We start from the raw sequence: 19,619 nt of genomic DNA, 5'->3' as shown, positions 1-19,619 counted from the left end.
CGGCCATCTAGCCACAAATGCAGGGCAGCTGGAGCATGGAGGAAAGGTTCCCCTCCGTGCTCCGCCCACATTGCACCCTAAGCATTGCACCCTAAGTTACCAATCCCTATGGCCAGCCTGATTAAGGAGCTGAGGTTCAGCAGATGACACAGCAATGGAGAGACTAATTCATGCCATAGGCAAGGTGTGATGGGTGTGTTTTGATCACATTTCTTGGTTCCTGGAGCACTTTGGAACAGGGTTCCCCAATCTTTTTGGACCCATGGGCACATTTGAGAATTTGAGAAACTGCTGTGGGCATCACCACAAAATGATGTGGCTAGTCACATAGGGGCCTGGCTAGTCAAAAGTGAGCTAAAGAGGTTGGGGGGAGGGAAATAGTGAGTGTAGAGGCTGGGGGAAGGGGGAAATAGCAAGGTAGAAGGGAGAGAGAAAGAGCAAGGCTCGAGGCTGGGAATGGGGAGAAACTATGAGGTAAAGATGTAAGAGGGAGAGAAATAGTGAAACTAGGCTGAGAGGGAGGGGAAAACAGTGAGGCAAAGGGGTAGAGAAAGAGCAAGGCTAGGAGGGGGAGAAACTGCAAGGTAAAGAGGTGGGAGGGAATAGCGAGGCTAGAGGCTGGGAGGGAGGGGGAAACAGCAAGGCAAAGGGGTAGAGGGGAGAGAAAGAGCAAGGCTAGAAAGGGAGAGACTGCCCTAACATTTTCCAAGGGTTTTATTTTTATTTTGCTTTTTTGAAGGGGCCAGGGAGCGGAGAGCATTTGGGGAACTGTTAGAGGTCCCTCTGGGGTGCCCTGGTGCCCTTGGGGACCACACTGGGGATACCTGCTTTAGAGGAAGCAGCAGCTACCAGAGAGAGAGACCAAGAGATCATGAAATGCATGTCAGCAAAGCCATGATGATCAATGTGTCATGCACCTCTGAGAGTAGCTTCCAAAATGTCTGATTCTACTGATGAAGTTGAAAGGAGCTGGAAAGAAAAATAGGTAGCACCCCTGAGGCACCAAGCCAGGATCTCCGAGCAGCCTCCCTTCTCCTCAGACATGTAATTATCTGCCTACCTTTGAGAGACTTGCAGTTCATTATAACCCGATGGGGAAAACTTCACTCAACGCTTCAATGAGAGGTGTGGCCGTGTGGTTTTGGTAGCAACCTTGGGAAATGGGAGAGGATCCCATTGTAGCATGACTCTGGGGTAACCATTGGGGAGGGGTGCTAGTCAGACCCCTGGCCCACAAGGAAAACCTCCCCCCCCATGGATGAACACACCCTCTTGAGCAAATCTCTGCTGCCCCCAAACTGTGGAAGTTCTTCACTTCATTCATGGACGCACCATAAGAACTGCAGTGCTTTGAACGATGAAATGGGCACAAGCAGATTTAGGTTTTGGCCCAACCTTGTCCAACCTGGTGCCCTCGAGATGCGTTGGACTGTTCCTAGCAAGCATGGCCATTGGCGATCCTGTGGCAGACGCTACTGGATGGCACCATGTTGGGCAAGGCTATAATAGAAGCTTGGGTTTGTTAATTTATTTTAATCATTGGAGTGAGACATGGGGTTGCCATAAGCCAGCATCCCCCAGCCTGGTAGCCTCCAGCTACGCTGGACTAGCTTTTGCCTGTGACTCCTGAGAGATGCTTTCAAGCATTCAGAGGAGACAAAACTAGATGGACCAATGGTCTAAGGCCGCTGCCTTTTCCCTCAGCAGCATGGCATGCATACCTTTGGGACCAGGCTACCTGGAACACTGCCTTCTCCCTTACAAGCCTCTCCTGTTCTTAAGGAGCATCTCTACACCAGCCTAAAATCCTGCATTTGAAACGGGGCTTTCTGCTCCCGTTTTAAATGCAGGGTCACAACAGACTCCCTTTACACACGCTTCCTTTCCCCCCTCCCCTTCCCCCCTCCTTCTCCCCGTAACTGAGTCTTCCATTATCTTTCATTGATCTTGCTCCTCTTCTTGCCACTTTAAGTCTTTGCACGGAGGAAACTGAAGTGGAACACAACCAGGTAATTTGATAGCTCAATATCTGCGATCTATTTAAAAATGGAACAAAGGTCATTTAGTGCAGGAGACGCCCTGGAGGTTCATGACATCATCTAAAGGGCCCACAAACTTCTGTGAGTGAGCAATCTTAATAGCAGGATAAAAGCTCCATGTGAAGAAGCCCAAGATCTTCAGGAGAGGCCCTTCTTTTGGGACCACCACCTTCACAGGCACATTTGGTGGTGACGTGAAAAAGGGCCTTCTCGGTGGCCGCTCCCAGGCTATGGAACCCACTGAGGGAGGCCAGGTTCACTCCCTCTCTGCTGTCCTTCTGCTGGCAGGCAAAGACAGCTTTATGGAAGTGGGCCTTTGGTGTGTCAGCGGGTCTGTTGAGCTGGATGCTGTTTTTACTCTGTTGTGTTTTTCATTGTTTTGTGTTTTAATGTATTTTCTCATTGGGTGCCATTTTCTCATTGGGTGCCATTTTGGGTAGAAAGGTGGGGTACAAATCAATCAATCAATCAATCAATCAATCAATCGAATAATAGCTTTGGTGCATTTATAGCACAATTCTACACATCTGCTGAGGTGTAAGCCCCACTGAGCTCAATGGCACTTACTCCCAAATAAGTGTCTAGAGCAGCTGGTATGGGGTGTGTGTGTTGCACTTCCCCTTTTGCCTTTGGCCCCACCCATCACTGGAATGCAGCCCCCAAGGTTTCAGGTTTCTCTGAAATGGAGTTCAGCCCTCAGCCCTAAAGAGGTTCCGCAGCCCTGAGGACTGCAGCCTTAAAGACACTGTCAAAACTGGAAATGTCTTTTCATTCTCTCCATTTAGCAAGGGAGGACTTTCCCCCTGGTTCACCAGTAGTGGGGAAGACTTCCCCAGGAAGTCTTGCCATTCAGAACAGTGATGAGTAGATCATTAGATGTTGGCATTAAGCAGAAATTCGCATCCACCCACGTTATGCCTTCTGCAGTCTTTCAAACTCTGCCCAGTCAGATCATTAACCACCGGTGCGATGCCCCTTCCTTCCCCAAACAGAAGATTGTTATTCCTCTAAACACCAGAAAGGCATTTACATTTAAGAACATAAAATACTAAGTAGAGACTGGCTCACATGGGTACTGAGTGTGCCACTTGGAAAAGGTTCATTGGGAGAACCACCAGACTTTTAATACGTAGAACAAATCCTTTCATGGTGTGCTTTTCAGATAAAGTTTCTGCACTAGCCTTCGGCAACCCAGTGCCCATCATTCCCAGTCAACATGCTCATGCTGGTGGTGGATGATTGGAGTTGTAGTCCAATACATCTACACCAGGTTGGGGAAGGCTGTTCCATGCCCTTCATCAAAGTCAAGGCCCACAGTAAAGCTAGAGACCTCGACAGCAGCAATGCAGAACATAAAGCTCAAGGACAAGTTGTAGCCGGTGCAGACTCCATGGTCTACCATGTGTGCATCAGTCACAGAAGTCCCTTGGCAATGCCGATATGGTCACAGTGCATCTACCTTCACCATGTCTGAGTCCCCACTCTGTATGCAGTACCCCAGTGCACAGTCTCCAACAGTGGACAGAGTTGGCCCAAGGCATGTTGATGCTTCTCTCCATGTAAAGATAATGGTACATTAAATACCTGACACTTTGCTGCCCTTTAATGGTCCCCCCAAATTTGCCACTTCACTCTGCCTAATGATAGGGCTGGAGGTGCAAGACATCCACCTCTGCCCTCCAAAAATATATGCCAGGAAGCTAATAAATATAATGACAAAAATAGAAAATTATTGTCACAATGTCATTGGAAAAAAACAATGCACAATGATAATAATACCCAGTACATGAGGATAAAACACTGAAAGGATGTTTCAGGATAAAACACTGAAAATACAAACAGCCAAAGGTTCATGCAGCACAGGACTAGTTCTATGAAGGTCTATAGTCGAACAGGAGGTGTAATAATAGCTTAAACATCTATCGATGTAGATGAGATATTCCTTAATACTGTAAATAAATCCCAGTGGAAGGCTGTTCTCCCATTAATCCATACTGGATTAGCCTTATTCTTCATGGGAACTGTATCATCAGGAAGGAAGCAAACAAATATCTGTTTGCTCCATTTACATGTCAATGACAATGTTCTACATGTATCAAACCTTCATAGTTTATTGTTCTTGCAGAAGTAACCAGCTTGCTCTACAGTCTCCTTATGATCAGTGACAGCAACCCATTAAAAATCAATGGTTTGCTTTTCTATAGTGAAATACATCTACTCTGAAGCCAAACATTTATTCTGTTAACTGCTGAACTTTGTATATATGTTATCTTGGTAAATAATGAAGTGAAATGCAGCCATCTTACCAGTGATACCTGCTAGTGATACAGGACCAAGAGCAGATTATATACTCATCTTTCGGATCTGCTCATCAATACAATCTTTCTGGCAAGAAACACTGGGGATAGAAAGGGGCGTTACAGGGGTATGATATACCATTTGCCCCTAGGTTTGCCTTACTTGGATGAAGATGTAGACCTGGTTACAACCTGGCTTACTCCAGTCAGACAACCTGATGAGATTATTTAGTAATGATGCCTCTTGTAAGAAAGGCAATTAGCAGAAAAAAGCAAAAAGGCAAAACAGAATGAGTGTTTACCAGTCCCACATGTACACAAGGCTATCTTACAATAAAAAGGAGACCATACTCTTCTTTAGTGAAGAAAAGATAATATCGTTTACTCACAATATTCTTGCATATAAGATGCAGGTACAGTGTAGAGCCTCAAAAGGAGTTTGTTCAGTCCATTTTGTGTTCCATTACACAGGCAGGAGCAAGAGAACAAACACATGTGTGCCCCCAGAAATGGAGGAAGTCGGGGTGGGGGGCAGAAGCAGGAAACCGCACTGTAGGCTATAGAGATCCTAAGGCTAGCTATGCCCAAATTCCCATGAATTAACTGCTACACTGCCCCCTTCCTGTAACTTGCAGATGAGGTTACAATATTCCCAATACAACCTGTAGCCACAGCTCATTGGAGATCTTCAAGAATCACTCCCAAATCTGATTCATCTGGATATGGACAGATACTTTCCTATCTAAGCTCATATACTATGAAGGTGCAATCATATAGTCCCTGGGAGGGCATCCCAGGGCCCACAACATACTGTGAGCCTCCCCATCTACAGGCAGAGGGGCACCCATGGAGTTCCTCCCTGGATGTTAGTAGACCTTTCTGCTGCTGTGCTTGCTCCACTGGTAGTAAGGTCAAAAAGGAGGTATTCCAGGGGCATGTCAGGAGCTGATTGGGGAAGGCTTTGGATCCACTGGACCCCCAAGCCCCTTCTTTCCTGGAAATGCCCCCAGAATGGGATAAAAACTATTCTGGCTCTGAGACTGGCATTGTTGTTTTCCTTCCCATTAGAAACAATGGGAAAGAAAAATAATTTATTTATTCATTCCATTCCTATACTGCCCAACAGCCGAAGCTCTCTGGGCAGTTTGCAAAAAAAGTGGGGGCGGGGGGAGCCTGCACCAACAAAATGGAAAAAAGAGAGGAAGGAAGGAAAAAGCTGCCCCAGCCCATGACCTTCTGCCCAGGCCAGTGAAAGTCCTGGAAGGCATAGGACATGGCGGTTCATCTGCCACTAATTCCTGTCTCTACAGGATTGCTTTGCCAGACAGCTTGGGAATCACAAGTAGATTAGGTGAGAAATGGAGTTTAGTTTTAAATCATCGGAATAATAGATGCCAAGATAATGTACATGCATGTAGTTTATTATTTTCGCTTCTGTAACTTCATTCTGTCATGATTTTTGAGGTGTGTGCTTTATTCTAAGGACCTGTTTGCTGTGATCATGCAATAACAGTTACCTTCAGCCAAAAAAGAAGACATCCAAGATTTCTACCCCACCTTTTAAAGCAATCCTTCGAAGCCCTTACAAAGCCGCTTTGTCATGTTCTCTGGCCTTGATCCCCCCACTGGCTCAGAGAAGGACTCGGAGGAGTAGGCTTCATGCAGTGAGCCATGGTCTGCTACTCCAGGACCTCCCAGGTCAGACTGTGCAGCTTGACTATACTTCTCAGACTCAGAGGGCCTCTGCCCAGTCTTCGCCATCCCAGTGCCATAGGAGTGGCTGCACAATTGGGCAATGGCCCTTTAAGACACTCAGAAAGCTCCTTAGAGGAGGTGGGGTTCACAGCAGCTCCAGCAGCCATCTAGGCCAGAGTCCTGTTTCTGGCAGTGGTTAGCCCAACCTGGAGCCCTCCAGATGTGTTGAACTACTGCTGTGTGAATGTGTCTGTGTGTGAGTGAGTGTCTGTGGGAGTGTGTGTGCATGAACGAAAGAGAGATCTGTCCTTACTATCAGCTTGAGACACGTTATGAAAAGTACAGTTTGCTTTAATAAATGCACCTGCATAGAACTGTGACATGCTGTGCTACAGAGATGTGATGAAATATTTCTTGGTTTAAAAAGAGCATAATTCTGAGCTTACTGGGGCTTTGCATGGCAGATTTATTGCACTTAAACTCTCTAAATATATGATAGCAGATCAATTTTAGATGACGATGTAACAGGGAGACCCACAGGCAGAGAGCAGCTGCATGCTGTCCAAGGTAGATGCACCTTTCAGGAGTTCAGAGAGACGGGAGACGAAGCTGGCAGAGCCAGGGCTTTTAAAATACATTCATTAGCTGTGTCAGCCCAAATTGCATCATGCAATAGCTTTAAATTTGCAGAGGATACAAAACCAAGGGGAGCGAGTTGGCTGAAGCTGGTTTTAAGGGATGTAGCTGTTTTACAGGAATATCTTGACAGATTGTGTAAAAGTCGGAGGGCCTGCAGGGAAGGGAGGATGGCGTTTCCTAGGACTCTGGGAGATCTTTATCCACTGTAGATTTGTCAAGGATGTCAGGCAAACCATACTCACTCTTCTGACAATGGGGTGGGAAGGAGAGCTGCATGGGATGGAAGGGGCGGCGGCTGGAAAGGAAGAATGAGGGCATGGCTGTGCTGACGTTTTGCATGCTAGCAGTTCAGCGCATTAGCACAAAATAGGAAGTACAGCAATTGGAGGAAGAAAGTTACTGGGGAAAAGCAAGGTATTTTTTTTTTTTTTCTGGTACTGGAAACATGGATCCTCCCATGTAGGCTATACAGCTGACACTGTTGCCCACACATTTTGCATCCCCTCTCCAGGGAAGACAGGCAGGTATGGCGAAGGGATCAGGCTGGGGTTTGGATCGCATTTGCAAAGCTGTAAGGCAGGAGCATCAAACCCCTTGCAGCACGAAGGCCAGATTCCATTTGGGGGGCTGCATTTCAGTGGTGGGCGGAGCCAAAGGCAAACGGGCGGAGCCAAAGTCCCAAGTGCCTAAAAGACCAGCATATTTTAGCTTGAAGCTCTTTCTGCCTTTGGAGAGGCATGTCAACCTTTTAGAATGGGGGGAAAAGCTACACAAAAGCCAAGAAACCACCGAACGCCTGGCGGGCAGGGGAAAGGGGGGCAGGAGAGGGAGGCATGTCCACCTGGGGAACCCTGGAGGGCCAGATTTGGGCCCCCAGCCTGAGGTTCTGCACTCCTGTTGTATGGTGCTGTGTGTGTGCACAGGCATCTTGAGAAAGAGAGGTTATAAACCAGTGGAGGCTGGTGGCTCTGATTTCAGTGGGGGTGAGAATCCATTCTGGGTTTTAGTTCAAACCACCCAGAACTCTAAAGGAGCTATCCAAGGTGCTGAACCTATTTTGGGAATGGGGTTCCACACCTTAGAAAGCTCCTTTAGAGATCTGGCTGGTTCGGACTAAAACCCAGAATAGATTCATGGCCCCACCAAAATCAGAGCCCCCAGCCCCCATTGTTATAAACAGAAGAACAGCTTTATTGGATCAGACCAAAAACCTGGATCAGATCCAACTTTATTGGATCAAATCCAGTGCCCTGAAGTGTCCAGCCAGATTTCCCTGGATGCTGCACATGAGATGGTGTACCCCAATCTAACCCTGTGTGTAGATAAGGTGTTTCCTTGCCTATCTGGTTTTCCGTTCTTTCTCGCTCCAGTGGACACCACTCCTTCCAAGTTTGCTGTGGCCTCCCAGTGAAAAAACCACTTTTCTACTATGCCCAGAGGGGTTGGGGGTGACCAGAAAAAAAGGATCTTGTTTGTCTGAACACCATTCCATTTGCCTTTCCGGATGTGAGAACCGGCAACCAGTAATTCATCTGCTCTCAGCATGGTAGCATGCACAAGGCTGATAGAGTTTATTTCTCATTTTTGCTGATGGAGCTCTAAAGGCGGCCCCCAGTTGCAGCCAATTGACCTGATGGCCCAATAACTAGGGCTGCTACCTGCTGATTTTAAAGCAGCTTAGCTATTATATATACATCCTATCAGCTAAGAAGAAGAAGAAGAAGAAGAAGAAGAAGAAGAAGAAGAAGGAGGAGGAGGAGGAGGAGGAGGAGGAGGAGGAGGAGGAGGAGGAGGGGGAAAGCTTGTCCTTGGTGCTCAGCAAGAAGTGATTTTAAATGGTGCAAGCAATACTTTATGGGAATTATTAGCATGTGCAAATGTTCAGTTCCCACCTTTTCCTGTAAGAGATCGCCTGGAGCAGCGTGGCCAGACATGATCGCTTCTCTATGCAGCTACAGCTGCTGCACTGCTACGTTTTTTAATTTTATGCAGCCACTAGGTGATTTACCAGTCAGCTGTTTCCTATCCTATACTCAGCTCTGCACTGAGGTTTTTGTCAAAAGCTGCTGGGACTCAAACCCAGGAACCCATGGCTCTGCACCCTAATATGACGATCCACCAGAATGACTCATTAAAGCATCTCCCTTGGCAGTAAAGGACAGATTGGCACCAGGGGTTGGCATAGTGGGACACTTGTCAAGGGCCCAGACTCCAGCAGGGAGCCCCTGGACAAGAGCTCCTCTTCACCATTGCAACCTGCTTGTTCTCCTGCCTCTCACCCTGGGCCAGACAACACTGGTGGTGGGAAGGAGGAACAGTAGATGCCACGGAAGTAGTATGAGAATCTTGTTTGATTTGTTTTAAGAACATAAGAAGAGGCCTGCTGGATCAGACCCTGGTCCATCTAATCCAGCATCCTGTTCACACAGTGGCCAACCAAATGCCCACAGGAAACCAATAAACATCACATGAGTGTAACAGCAGCCTCTCCCTCATGTTACCTAGCAACTGGTGTATATAGGCAGACCACCTCTGGAAGTAGCATACAGCCAACAGGACTGGTAGCCATTTCCCACTTGAATTTGCCCCATTCGCAATCCCGAGTGTGAACGGAAGTTCAGTTAGCTGAAAAAGCTCATACATTCCCCCAAGCATGCAATTGTGTTCAAAAAAACGCATTTGCAAGAAAAATGCACACTTTAAAATGTGCATTTTTCAAAAATACTACGCAACACTTTAGCTGATGGGGGAAAGTGTGCATTTGGGGTATGCACTTTAAAAAGTGTGCTTCAAATTGTGCACTTTTCTGGTTTGGGGGGAAAAAGTGCTTGTGTTGGGGAATGGGAAAAAGATGAACTGAGCTCCAAGGTGGAAACTGGAGAACCTAGATGTGTTCAAACCTTGCTGATTCTCCCCTCCATAGATGCTGAGGGATGTCCGTTGTGCAGGAACCTGACCCTTTTAGGGCCCATCGCATTCCTGCACTGTCCCCCAACTCAGTATGCCCCTGAGCCAGGGGTCTGCTCCCCAAATCCAGGAACTTTCCCAGGTTTTCTCCCCCGCCCCCAGCCTGCAATGTACACACATTCTGGTTGTGGGGGGGAAGCCACGTTTCCACCACCATGGCAGAGTGGTGGCAGAAGAGCAGGAGGGGAATACCCCCCCACACTCTTCTGCCAATGCAATGGCACAGTGCAATGTTCCCTTTGTCCCAGCAGGGAAGGGCTGTAGCTCAGTGGTACAGCCCCTGCTTTGCATGCAGAAGGGCCCAGGTTCAATCCCCGGCATCTCCAGTTAGGGCTGGGACAATTCCTGCCTGAAACCCTGGACAGCTGCTGCCAGACAGTGTTGACAGTACTGGGCAAGATGGATCCCTGGCCTGACTCAGTCTAAGGCAGCTTCCTTTATTCCTATGGACAGAGGGAATGTTGCACTGTGGCACTGGTGCTGCTGCCTATGCGGAAGAATGGGAGGGGGATGCTCCACTCCCGCTCTTCGGCTGCAGCATGCAACAGTTGTCCCCCTCTCTCTGCTGGGGCCATTAAAAAAATAGTGCAGGCTCGTGCTGGAATTGTGTTTTAAGAAGAAGAAGAAAAATCACCACAACCACATCTGACAAAAACAGTGGATGGACTAAATGGAAAACTCTGGGATGTAATTGACTAGTAATAGTATCATCTGAATTCTCGTAAAAGCACAGCTCGTGATGGATGTCCAATAAATTAAGGATAACCACTAAGGCGCAATCCTATATCCACTTACCTGGGAGTAAGCCCCAGTGAACTCAATGGGACTTACTTATGAGTAGACATCTATAGGATTGCGCTAAAAATGGCTCGTGTGGAAGCAGCCATGGTCTTTAGCATCTCTGTGAAAACATATCCTGAAACTTGATTCACTCACTTGACAGTCTCCCTTCATCTTGACATCTTGTAAGATGTTCCACTAAATAGCATGAGAGGCTTTGTCAGAAGTTACAAATTAAGCAGCAGGCACCACAATGTGCCATGAATGTGAAATAGTCTGTTTATTGCTAAATCTTTTTTTAAAACAAACAAATAAAAATCTAAATATTCAGAGGAAATTTAATTAAGTCGAAATGTCCTCCCTTGCCTCTATTTATGCTCTGTATGAAGTCTCGCACACAGATTCTTAAGGATTCGGTTTCTGCTCTCTTCTTCCCTTCAAGGAGCTCAAGAGGAAAGTGACACATTCCAGACTTTAAATAGGGCTTGCTCAGGGTTTCAGCTGTTCCACGACTGTTCCAGTGCTGCTGTTATTGGGGGAGGAACCTTGGGAGGGAGAAAGCAATTTGTCTTTGGCCTTAGACTTCTTCCTTAAGCCAGAGGTGGGCAAATTTCAGGCTTGTGGGATCTACTAGACACCTCTCACCCACCCTGAAATCCATTAACCAGAGAGCCTGGTGCTAAAGGCATAAGCTTAGAATGAAAGATTGTGAGCCCAGGAATTGGTTTTTGAGTAACCAGAACTTGAACGGAGCTTCAGTACAAAAATCTATTCCTTGGGCATCTCTACACCAGCCTAAAATCCTGCATTTAAAACGGAGCTTTCTGCTTCCGTTTTAAATGCAGGATCACAACTCCCCCCCCCCCGCTTCCTTTCCCCCCTCCCCTTCCCCCTTCCTTCTCCCCATATCTGAGTCCTCCATGTCTTTCATGGATCTCGCTCCTCTTCTTGCCACTTTTCCTCTTTTCACGGAGGGGACTCAAGCGGGACACAACAGGGTAATTTGATTGCTCTTATCTGTGATCTATTTAAAAATGGAACAAAGGGCATTTAGTGCAGGAGGTGCCCTGGAGGGTCACAGCATCACGTAAAGAGCCCGCAAACATCCATGAAGGAGCCATCTCAATCGCAGGATAAAAGCTCCGTGTGAAGAAAGCCCTGGTTACCCCAAGCATTTTGCATTTCAGCAGCCTAATTTTAGGTGGGGTGGGGGGTATTTTGTTACTGCTATTGTTAAACTATGGGGAGTAAGAAATATTTGCAGATCAGCCAGAGATATACCAGTAGATCAAGGTTTACCTTTCGTACCCCCTGTTCTAAATTAACCTGTCTTTTCTTTTTTTTAAAAAAGCTTGCCATTAATGCTAGCTAATATACCTCCTAATATAACTGTGGCAAATTCTTAAAGTGATGGGAGTACCAGACCACCTTACCTGTCTCCTGAGAAACCTGTACGAGGGTCAAGAAGCAACAGTCAGAACCAGACATGGAACAACCAAGTGGTTCAAAATTGGGAAAGGAGTACGACAAGGCTGCATACTGTCGCCCTGCTTATTTAACTTATATGCAGAGTACATCATGAGAAATGCCGGGTTGGATGAATCACAGGTCGGAATTAAGATTGCTGGGAGAATTATCAACAACCTCCGATATGCAGACGATACCACCCTAATGGCAGAAAGCGAAGAGGATCTAAAGAGCCTCTTGTTGAGGGTGAAAGAGGAGAGTGCAAAAGCTGGTTTGAAACTCAACATTAAAAAAACTAAGATCATGGCATCTGGCCCCATCACTTCCTGGCATATAGAAGGGGAAGAAATGGAAGCAGTGACAGATTTTACTTTCTTGGGCTCCAAGATCACCACAGATGGTGACTGTAGCCATGAAATTAAAAGACGCTTGCTCCTGGGGAGGAAAGCTATGGCAAACCTAGACAGCATAGTCAGAAGCAGAGACATCACCTTGCCGACAAAGGTCCGTGTAATCAAAGCTATGGTTTTCCCAGTAGTAATGTATGGCTGTGAGAGCTGGACTATAAGGAAGGCTGAGCGCCGAAGAATTGATGCTTTCGAACTGTGGTGCTGGAGAAGACTCTTACGAGTCCCCTGGACTGCAAGGAGGTCAAATCAGTCCATCCTAAAGGAAATCAGCCCTGAGTGCTCATTGGAAGGACAGATAATGAAGCTGAAGCTCCAATATTTTGGCCACCATTTTTTGGCCACCGTGGTGGGCCACCGTGGTGGGCCACCACCACGCGAATATTTTGGCCACCGTGGTGGGCCACCACCACGCGAAGAGAAAACTCCCTGGAAAAGACCCTGATGCTGGGAAAGACTGAAGGCAAAAGGAGAAGGGGACGGCAGAGGATGAGATGGCTAGATAGCATCACGGATGCAATGAATATGAACTTGAGCACGCTCCGGGAGAGAGCGCAGGACAGGAAGGCCTGGCGTGCTATGGTCCATGGGGTCACGAAGAGTCGGACACGACTGAACGACTGAACAACAACAACAACAACAACAATATACCTCCAGAACAAACTTGCATGGCATTTCCTGTCTGTGTGCGATTATCCGCAAAATCTTGCCCATCTGCTAATATAAGAAATGTTTCACGGGGGGGTGGGATAGCATGAAAAGCTCTATGTTACTCTGGCCAGATACAGATCTGCTAGTATTTCAATATTTGAAAGGCCCCAGCAGTCAGTGGGCATCGTGATCCTAAAGCATGTGTTACTTGATTACAGATGTTGTTTCAGCGGAGTTTGCATCTGCTCCAGCTTGCTTGTGATAACCTAGAGAAATCACTGTTCACAAACTGCCATTCAAACCACAAATGGGGGGAAATTAAAGGACATTCTCTTCTCAGTGTGTACGAATTTCAGGAAAAATCTACTTGCTGCTACCAAACTAAATTTTGCCTAGCACTGGTGAAATCTGCTAAGGGTAGAATCCTGTGCACCAGGAGTGGGGAACAGGTGCTTCCCACAATGCTGCTGAATTCCCATCATCCCCAGCTGGCATGGCCAAGAGTCAGGGATGATGGGGGTTGTATTGCAACATCTAGAGGAACACAAGTTCCCCAGCTTAGCTATGCACACTTACCCAGGAGTAAACCCCATTGAACTCAATGGGACTTACTTCTTAGTAGACATGTATAGGGTCACACTGTAGAATATCATCTGTTTCAGATGTATGAAAAAAGAAAATTTTCTTCTTTGAAATGCAGCTAGTATTTCTCTCCTATGCAAGGGAACATAAGAAGAATGTGCTCAAACCAGATATCTGTAATGACATCTACTTATTATAAAACCATTGTTTAAAGAAACACTATATACCTGGTTCATGACTGTACAAGTTCATATGTTATGGGGTCTGGGAGGAGGGATAAGTTTGAATAAGGTAAAAACACTATGTAACTCTTGCACAAAGGCTTGCAAAGCCTACATTGTCTTCATTCCTTCATTCCATATGCTAAGCATCACCTGTACTCTCAGTTATCCTCTTGTTCTACCTGGAAAACTTTTCAATAATGTTCATGATTTTAAAAGAAGAGGAAAGATGTGGTCTTAATTCTGTGCCTTAGTGGCTAGTGGGAAGTGGGGACATGCAAGAATAGCAACCAGGCAGTGTTTTCTGCAACACTCCATTCCACCCTGAGGCCTCTTTGAAGGTGTGCATCTCTAAGATTTGTTCCATTGGCTAATATCTGTGACATCTATGTTGAAAACAGTTCATTAGGGGAAGGGCCACAGCTCAGTGCTAGAGCATGGGTGTTGCATGCAGAAGGGTTCAGGTTCGATCTCCCTAGCATCTCCAAAGCATCAGGTAGCAAGAGATGGGAAGACAGACCTCTTCTTGAGAGCCACTGCCAGGCAGAGTGGGCAAGACAGGGCTAAATCAGGGGGGAGGAACCTGTGACCCTCCAGACTGGGGGCATTTTTAGACCCAAGACCCAGATCCATTTCCCAGAAACCCAAGCGCCCATAGGCGCCAATGGGAGGTTTCTAAGCTTAGCTTAATTGCCACCCAGGCAGTGATTTTAAAGGGGGATTACAGCTGGGGATGGAAAAGTTAATTCTCCCTTTGCTGAAACATCCCCTCCCCGCAACAAAACAAATCACTCCCTGCATGGGGATCGAGGCCAGAGAACATGACAAAGTTGCTTTGTAAGGGCTGTGACATCTTGCCTTAAAAAGTGGGTATGAAGGTTTGAGACCTACATAGGCAAAGGGGGGGAAATGGTCAGGCTTAGAGGCCTGGGCGCTTTTTTTGTTGGGAGGGGGTATCCCTGAGAGGAGTAGTTTCATTTCCCCAGTTAAGTTTCAATTTCATTTCCCCAGTTAAGTTTCATTTCTTCAGGTTTGAAACAGTACTTTCAGTTTTGCGGGAGGAGGGAATAAAAACAGTGAGCCAGAAAGATCAGAGCAGGAAGAAGCAGCTGAGGGGAGTCTAAGTGCAGCTAGGGTAAAGGAACTTGCATTTTGCATCTTTTATTTTCTCTCAGGGCCTTTGTGTCACTCAGCTCTATGTGTAAATTACTTTACTTGATTTGCTTGCTTCAATTTACCAGTAAACTGTTGTGGTTAAACCCCAGGTGTCTGGAGTGTCAAGCACCCCACGTCCACAACCTAAACCCCACATTATTAGGAAGGGCAAGTTCAAAAGAAGGAATGTGGGACTCCTAGGGCACAATCCTATGGGGATAGGTGGCTGCCTACGAACTCGGAGGTGTCTGACTGTCCAATGAAGGGTGGGTGGAGCGTGGAGGAGATCTTCTCCTCTGTGCTCTAGCCACCCTGCTTTTGCAGCTAGATGACCAATTTTGGCCGTCTAGCTGGGGCAGCTTGGAGCAGGGGCAGGGAGGCTGGACAGCACATAGGAAGTGTCGTACCAGCACATCCACTGTCCCCCCCTCCCCACCCCCAAGAATGCCCCCTTTTCCCCCACTCCACACTGCTCTTCCGAGTGCAGAGCCAACAACAAACCACATTGCCTAGGAGGCCGCAGGTGAGGGGGTGGGGAGGTGGTTTTCTGGGAACCGATCTCGGTGCGATAGCTCAGAGGTCAGTTCCCGAGAAATGAAAAATCCTATGGACGTCTAGCCACTAGGATTGCACCATTAAGGAGGCAAGAGATCCTTAAGGAGTTGCTCAGGGGGTCCAGGTTATAAGGGGAACCCTGGCAGTAGGGTAGAAATAATAATAATTCATGGGGATAAGAGGGATCTCTTCTTTTTTTGGTTGAAATTATTGTTATTGCATGATCACAGCAAACATCATGTTCTTAGAATAAAGCACACATCTTAAAAATCATTACAAAATGAAGTTACACAAGAGAAAATAAAGTGCATGCATATGAATGATCTTGTAAAGTATTATTTTGCTGATTTACAACTAGACTCAATCTAGTTATTGTGATTCCAGCAAAGCAATCCTATGGAGACAGGGCAGGGATAAAACAATTGGCTGACTTTGCCTCATATGACATTTAAATAAATACTAGTAATTATTTCTACATTTGCATTCTTAGGGCAGTATCCAGCTGTGTCATTCCACTACACAAATGATGTTGCACTAGTGGAAACTAGGTTCTGAACTATGTGCAAGAGGAGAATCCAACTAAAGTTACATTTTCACAAGTGTGCTTGTGCAAGCAGTCACACATTATGCTTGCACAATCCATTGCACAAACAGTTGTGCATTACACTTGTGCAACTGGTTGTGCAAGGGGTTGCACAAGTGTAACATGCAACCACTTCTGGAACAGACAATTTGGCAGAGCTCTGCTAGTGCTATTTGAGTTTATGGAATAAGACCATTGGATACTGACAATGGAGAGAGATGTTGAATATAAATCAACATATGCCAGTGTGGTGTAGTGGTGAGAGTGTTTGACTGGTTGTTGGGAGATCTGGGTTCTAGTCCCCACTCGGCCATGAAGCTCACTGGGTGACTTTGGGCCAGTCACAGACTCTCAGCCCAACCTACCTCACAGGGTTGTTGTTGTAAGGATAAAATAGAGAGGAAGATTATTATGTAAGCCCTGAGTTCGTTAAGGAGGAAAAAAGCTGGGATATAATAAATAAATAAATAAATAAATAAGCACTTTGTTTCACAGTTCTGTTTCCTTTGGGCCCCAACTCTTTTAAGTGCCTAGCAACACCTGTGCTCCAAAAGTTGCTGGACTACAACTCCCACCACCCCTGGGCATTGGCCATGCTGACTGGGGCTGATGGGACTTGGCCTCCAACAACATCTGAAGAGCCATGGGTTCCCCACTGCTGGGCTGGATGGAGATGGACGAATAGTCTGACTCTGTAGAAGGCAGCTGCCGATATTCCTTCTTTAACAACACTTTTGCAAATGGTTCTTCTATTGTCCTGCCTTGCTCACTCATAGTCCTGATACGCACCTCTCCAAAGAGAGAAAGGGTGCACTTTCAGTTTGATCAGCTGGCTTTCTTGAAGACTGGAAGAGATGGAACCAGAAACTTTACTGAATCTCCCAACGCTACAGAGAAGCCGCAGTGGCCACCTTGGCTGCAAGCCTGAGTTGTCCTCGATTTTTTGGCTCGAGTGCCGGGTTTGAAATGTGAGCGGCTGAATGTTCTTTGCCTCAGGAGGAAGCCACAACAGATGAAAACTCGAGAAAAGAAAACATGGAAGACAGGCACAGGGAGATCAGACAGTAGCAGGCAGAACAAAAGAAGTTGCCTCCTCTTAGGATCCCGTGAGTCAATTTTCAGTGGAGCGCGGACTCCTGCTGTTGAGTGTTGCTTGCTGCAGCCTGGCTGGCAACTCTGTGCCAGCAAAAGACACGGCTGAAAAGCTAATCTGTCAGAGCAGAAGGACTTCCCTTTGAGGAGGTGAACCTGCTGGGTCAGTTTCTGCTCCTCAGCACTTCTGGAACCCAACCGACTCTAGTGGCAGAAGCTGAAAGCAGAGATGTAATTCATTCTATCTTCCCTCCACCACCAAATTGGCAATAGGTTAGGAACAAGCTCGTTGAGCTTGATCTTGGGATGTTCAGTCCTGCAGGGACAATGTTTCTGCATTTTGTTTGTGCAGACAGTGACACAGAGCTTGAAGGACATAAGTGGAGGCAGCGGCGGGAAATAGCTGGTTGGTTTGGCGGGTGGCCAGAGTGGTAATTGGATAGCTCGGAAAAGGCTTTAGGGCTGCATTGTCCCTTCTCTCGAGATATTGCTGGTGTCAGGAACTGAATTGGGCCATACGATCCACATGGATCCATACAGTTCTTCTGATGTCAACAAATCACACCATGGGGAACTACAGCTGCTTGAGGAACCTGATCTTTGTGGATCCCTAAACCAAAACAACAGACCAATGTGTGGATCTCAGACCAGATCTTTACTATCCACCAGAATTCACCCTTCTCGAACATCGCAACACAGTTCTTGGCAGTATGCTTTTAAACACACATATTAAAGTACACATTGAAATACATATTTCAATATTAATTTTTAAATTGGCAGATCAATGCAGAAACAGAACAGAATGAAATTACAGAAAAAACATTCAAAAGTGACACTGACCAGAAACAGACCTGCCCCAATTGAACCTAGAGCAGCCTTCCCCAACCTGGTGTCCTCCAGATGTGTTATACTACAGATCCCATTAACCCTAGTCAACAGAGTGTGTCTGATCTCTATTGGAAGGTCATTCCACAGGATTGGGAGCCAACACACAAATGGCCCTACTCTTGGTGGTCTCCAAGCAGATCATAGAATCATAGGGTTGGAAGGGGCCTACAAGACCATCAAGTCCAACCCCCTGCTCAATGCAGGAAGCCTGATTCCCAGGCAGTCTCCCATCCAAGTACTAACCAGGGCTGACCCTGCTTAGCTTCCAAGATCAGACAAGATCGGGTGCATCCAGCCCTTTGCTCTCCAAGCCATATGGTAGTACCATGAGTGCTTCCTCAGAAGACCTCAGTGATGGGGCAAGATGATAAGGGAGAAGGCATATCCTGGTCCCAAGTTATTCAGGGCTTTATAGACTAATACGAGAAGCTTAAACCTGGCCTGGGAGCAGATGGGACTCAAGGCTTGTTCTCTGATCTGGCCTTCTTTCTTGCCCTCTGATCCTGATTGGTATTTGGTCCTGACTCCTTGTTCCTGGCTCATTCCAGACTGCTGCCCCCAGCCCAGCCCCTGACACAAGACAATCAGCATTGCAATGTGCTAGGTAGGCTCTGCTGCAAACCCAACAGAAACCCCTCCCTCCCAAGGTAAATCCTGGAGAGGAATAACTCTGCCTGTTGATGTACTGAGTGTGTTTCCCAAGCACAGTGGCTACAGTTTATTTCTGCTTCTTTCTTCTTTTTCAAATGTATGTCTGTATCTACAGTAAAGCAAAGAGTGTTCTTATTGAACTTGACCTTTAGGTGAGGACAGAACGGAGGCCAGAGTGCTCTTCCTTCCCCAGAGGCGAACAGAGGTCAGTGCTTGACATGACAACTGGAACTCTTACCTTCCAAATGGGGGAGCAGGATCTGACATCCTCTCCAGGGTGTTCCTGCCAAGCTGGAAGCCAATAAGTGACATGACAAAGACTTATTAGCTGTCAGAGAGGAGGGAAGGGGAGTCAGTGGGGAGGAAGCTCTACCTTTAACAAACGCTTTCAAGGCTGATTGAACACCTCGCTTCCTTGCTCTGGAAAGGGCCAGATTAAATGTCTATGGAGGATCTAGGCTGAGGATGCAGTTTCCTTTTTATCAGGATTCACAGGCAATGGATGGACACACAGGAACACTGGAAGGTGCCTTATGCTGAACTAGTCTATCTAGTCCAGTATTGTTGACACTGACTGGCAGCAACTTTCCAGTGTTTCAGATGAGAGTTTTCCCAGCCTTACTTGGATATGCTAGGGATTGAAGCTGGGATATCCTGTATGCAGAGCACATGCTCTACTGCTGAGCTACGGCCCCTCTCTTTTAGATCTAGTCCTCCTTAGATCAAGCCTCTTTCACTCCTCTCTTCTCTATTGTTTCCTGATGTGTTGTGGGGGCTATTCTGCATTATCCTCACATGCTGAGGCTGTTTGTAAATGGTTACTTCATGCAACAGCTCTTAATTTGTGGCTCAACACTTATACTGGCTCCTGTGGAAGCCTTCATCCCCATTCCTCCTCTGGGGGAGAGAATGGAGACTCTGCATCCTGAATATATAGCACCATTTATGTG

The sequence above is a fragment of the Heloderma suspectum genome, chromosome 11 (genome assembly GCF_057233095.1).
Source record: "Heloderma suspectum isolate Gila_16-S chromosome 11, 16-S_ref, whole genome shotgun sequence".
NCBI classification, from domain to species: Eukaryota; Metazoa; Chordata; class Lepidosauria; order Squamata; family Helodermatidae; genus Heloderma; species Heloderma suspectum.
This window is presented reverse-complemented; position numbering follows the sequence as displayed.